This window comes from Muntiacus reevesi, chromosome 4 (assembly GCF_963930625.1).
Source record: "Muntiacus reevesi chromosome 4, mMunRee1.1, whole genome shotgun sequence".
Classification (NCBI taxonomy): domain Eukaryota; kingdom Metazoa; phylum Chordata; class Mammalia; order Artiodactyla; family Cervidae; genus Muntiacus; species Muntiacus reevesi.
Genome location: NC_089252.1, coordinates 143288145 through 143293284, shown reverse-complemented (window position 1 = coordinate 143293284; position 5140 = coordinate 143288145).

Here is a 5140-nt window from a genome sequence, read left to right as displayed (position 1 = left end):
GTCCAGGGTCAGTCGGGCAACTCTCTGGAGCAGCTCTCCCCTGGCAACTTCATAGGGATCCAGGTTGCTTACACATTTTCGCTCTACTTCAACTTATATTCTCCATGATCAGCAAGGAGCAGTAGCTGTTCAGATCAAGCTGCTCCATAGCTTTGAACATGTTTCCAATTTGATGGGACACAGCTCCTCCTCTGCCAGTCTGTCCCCCTCCCCACCCCTCAGCAGGGAGCTGAGAAATGGGGAGTTTATGGATTGGGGTGAGCAGGAAACATCTCCACCACACGGAGCAAGTGCTCTGCATGAAGTCTGCCACAATGCCTACAAGGTTGCTTAAATCATTCCCATTAGCTGCCCAGCTCCTGGAGGTATCTGCATCCTTAGCCTTTGGGCAAAAAAAGAAAGAAGGGCTGGGAGACAGCCTCCTCAAATGCTAGCTCACAACAGAACCCTAAAGTGGCAAGTGTCTTCCAGCTTTTCCTCTCCTCCCCAAGGTAGCTGGCTGCCAAGAGAACCCACACCCACACCTAGGCATCTCTTTCCCACTCTTCTGGGTAAACCACTGAGGGATGCCTGCTTCTTCTCCAGGGATGAGTAAAAATGTGCCTGAGCCAATGCATATTTCAAAATCCTCATAGTCAAGAATATTCTACTATATTCTCTCCATTTGATTCCCCCTTGCATTGTGTTTTTTGTTTACCTTTGTTCTGCAGAGATGAGTAGCAAGAGAGTTGCAACAAGAATCTGCACTCCTAGGTTCTAGAAAGTACAAATCCCCATGTAAACTGTTATTCAGGAAGACAATCCATGTGTCAGACCTTTAAAGTGCTTGCTTTACATATCTTATTTTTCCCCCAGCAATTTTTTTAAATTATCTATTCTTTTTTTTTTGCCTTCTTTTTGATTAAATGTCTTTTTAAATTTCATTTTAGCTATATTTCTTTGCATTATTGTTAAAATTCCTGTTCTAAGGCTTAGAATATCTATCCTTAACCTTTCATAGCCTAAAGTTAATATCGTATTTCTTTAGACAGAAGAACCATCATCCTCTACGCTATAGTTGTAAATAATACACACATTACACCTAAATACATTACAAATCCCACAAGACAATATTCTAAAATTTGCTTTTGCTTTTAATAATCAGATGAATTTCAAAGAAATTAAAAGGGAAAAAAGTCTTCTTTATGCATCAATTTACTATTTCTGAAACTCTCCATTCTTTCCTGATGATCTGAATTTCCTCTGGTGTCACTTCTTCTCAGCTTTCTTCTTCTGGCATGCTAAGAACCTTGTTTCTCTGTTTTTAGACCTCTGTAGTTCATGGAAAGCCCATGGCCATTCAAATCACTGTTCCCCTGTACACAATGTCACTTTTTTTTCTGAATGATTTCAAGATTTTTCTGTCATCACTGGTGTGTGTTCAGCATTTTGACTATGACATGCCAGTGCAGTTTTCTTTATATTTACACTATTTAGGGTTTGCTGAGCTTCCTGAATCTTAACCAAAAGTGGAAAGTTTAGGGGTACTATTTCTTCAAATATTTTCTACCCCAACTCTCTCCTCTCCTTTCGAGACTTCAATAACACGCTCTATTTTTTTATATTCTCCACAAGTCCCAGAGAGTCTGTTCACTGTTTTCTCCAATCTTTTCTCCCTCTCTTCAGATTTGATAATTTCTATTGATCTACCTTCAAGTATAGAGACTCTTTCCTATCATCTCTATTCTGCTTGTAACGTCATCCATGAAATTTATTTCAGACATTGTACTTTTTATTCTAAAATGTCCACTTGGAAAAAGAAAAAAATAAAATGTCCACTTGGTTCTTTTCATATTTTCTATGTCTCTGCTGAAATTTCCTACCTTTTCACTCATTACGAGCATATTTTATTTTAATTCATTGAGCACTGTTATAATAGCTGCATTAAAGTCTTTGTCTGATCATTTCAACATCTGGCTCATCTCAGGGTTGGTCTCTGTTGTCATGTGGTCACATTTTCCATCTTCTTCACATGTTGAACAACTTTGATTCACGTACATCATGTATATTATGTTTTGAAGACTCTAGATTCTGTTACGTCCTTCTGAGGCATGCCACAACTAAGAGTTCCCAAAACTAAAAGATTTCTCCAGCTGCAACTAAAACCCAGTGCAGGCAAAGAAATAGATGTCCACATCCAAACCTCTGGAACCTGTGAATATGTTTTATTACCTGGCAAAAGGGAGTTATGGCTGCAGATGGAATTATGGTGCACACTGGAAGACCTAAAATAAGAAGGCTATACTGGATTGTCCAGGTGGGCCCAACTGTATCACAGGGGTCCTTAAAAGTGAAAGAGGGTGGCAGAAAGAAAAGTCAGAATCATACTGATCAATACAAGAAGGATTCAACCCAATGTTTCTGGCTTTGAAAACAGAGGAAGTGGACCATTTTCCACCTTATATAGAAGGTGGAAAAAAGGCAAGGAAATAGAATCTCCCATAGAACCTCCAGAAGGAATGTAGTCTTGCCAACACTTTCATTTTAGCTCAGTGAAACCTATTTCAGGTTTCTGACCCAGAGTTGTAAAAGAATAAATTTATCTTTTTTAAGCCACTAAATTTGTGGAAATTTCCTACACGATGAACAGGGAACAAATGTATCCTCCAAAAATGTTTATGTTTTCATTTTAGCAAGCAATTAAACTGGTTGGACCCAAACTACCAACTCTCTCACATGAGGCAGACATCAGCTCAGATCTCAGTTCAATTTTTTTGCTTTCCTCAGCTGAACTGTTCATGCATTCATGCTTCAATGACCAGTCAGCGGTTTGGGTAAAGTCAACAGCAGATTTCAGGCTCTCTTCTTTACAGGATTCCCTAACAACTTTCTGAGAAAAGAGACTAAAGGCATGGCATCACCTAAGTGTTCATGCCAAAAACTTGGGAGAGTTCCTTCTCCGGTGCCCTTTTACATCTAGTCCACTTCCAAAATCTGCATCCATCTCTACACTCATGTCTAAAGCACCAGCTTCTCTCACCAGGATGACAGCAGTCAGGGTTGGCTTATTCAGCAAGCACAGCAGACACACTGCCTGGACGCCACCATGCTTTAAGGGCCCCACAAAAGGGGCCCCACATTTTAGCTTATTTTTAAATTATAAGATAAAATAAACGTTTAGGTTAAAGAAAATATATTTTATCAATATGTTGGGTTTTATACTAGGACAATCATAAAATACTAATTTTAATATTAGGACTTCCCTGGTGGTCCGGTGGCTAAGAATCCTCCTTCCAATGTAGGCAGCACAGGTTCAATCCCTGGTTGGTGAACTAAGATCCCACATGCCATGGGGCAATTCAGCCCGTGCTCTGCAACAAGAGAAGCCACCATGTGCTGCAACTAGAGAAAGCCTACATGCCGCAAGGAAGGTCCAGTGCAGCCAATAATGTTAATGCTGTTTTAAAGGAGAAAAGGGGGAAAAAAAAGAAAAAGAAAGGAGAAAAGGACCTATGAAGGCAAAAGTGCCTAGGGTCCATGAAGACATTATGAGGTCCTGGCACCGAGAACCTTTTAACTGATCCTTCTCTTCCATTAGCAGGTGTATAACCCACTCTCCATTCAGTAAACTGAGTAATCCTGTTGTTGTCATCACTGTTGTTTAAAGTATGATGTCTATACACTAAGTGCACAATTCTTGAGTGTACAATCTGATGTGTATAAATATACACTTATGTAACCATCACCCACATCAAGCTACTAAGTAACCCTTTACAAAACTATTTCAAGTCCTCACGCTCCCCTGCATAAAATCTTTCCACACTTTCCCAATCCACTTGGAATAAACCTGATTCACAGAGTCTCACATGATCCAACCACAACATATTTCTCAAACCTCATCTTTCACCACTCCCCCCCCACTCAACAAACTCAGACTCCAACTTGCATTTCCTGTCCTGGAGCATTTGATCTAGTTCTTTAGGGGGTTGGCTCTCTGTAACTGAGATTTCAGTTTACATGTCACTTCCTCAGAGGCCTTCCCTGACCATGCAATTTAAGTTGCACAAAATCAGTTTTATCAAATTACCTTAATTACCTGTAGAGTGCTTAACATTTCTAATATTTCATTTAATTACTGCTTATTGTCTTTCTTTCCCTCACTGAACTATATAACATCCTTTGGGGCAGTTTTGTTCCCCAGTTGTACCCAAAATGCCAGTAAAAGCGCCTGACACGTGATAGGAGCACAAAGCGAGTTTTCCTTAAATGAACTACCTATGGGGTTTCCCTGGTGGCTCATTGGTAAAAGATCGTTCTACCCATGCAGGAGACGTGGATTCCATCCCTGGATGGGGAAGACCCCTTGGAGAAGGAAATGTCAACCTACTCCAATATTTTTTGCCAGGGAAATTCCATGGACAGAGGAGACTGGCGGGCTACAGTCCACCGGGTCCCAAAGAGTCTGACAAGACTTGGCAACAAGAGGAAGCGCAGATAGCATTAGAATGTTAAATCCTAAGGGCCTGAGTGTTAAATCCTAAGGGCCTGAGTTTGACTGAATTTAGTTTAGAAGACGAAGGTTTAAAAGACTTTTAGTAAAAGATCATGGCAAGTAAGTGATGAATGTTACTTTCTTTCCCTTCTGCTGCTGCTAAAACGCGTCAGTCGTGTCCGACTCTGTGCGACCCCATGGACTGTAGCCTACCAGGCTCCTCTGTCCCTGGGATTCTCCAGGCAAGAACACTAGAGTGGGTTGCCATTGCCTTCTCCGTCTCTTCCTTCTAAACATCCCCAATTAAAACCATCCTTAAGCAGAATGGTGAGTTTATTTTGCTTTAACAAAAAGCGATTTACAAAGAAACTCAGAATCTCCCCAGGAAACCAATTGTGGCACGCCCATTCTGGATTCCAGCCGGCCTCCAATCGGTGCTGGAGAGGTGGAACTTGACAGCTCGGCGCCACCCCTTCCGTTTACCGCACCGGCAGGAAGCCTGCGGCTCAGGAGACCCCGCCCCAGGCACAGACCTGCCCCTCGTCCGCGCGTCGCCCTACGTAAAGCGTGAGGGGTTTCGCGACAGTGCAGGCTCCACCCCTTAGGCCACATGTCGCGCAGGTCTTCCCGTCGGATGCCGCGTCACCTCCTCGCGCTGCTTTACGAACC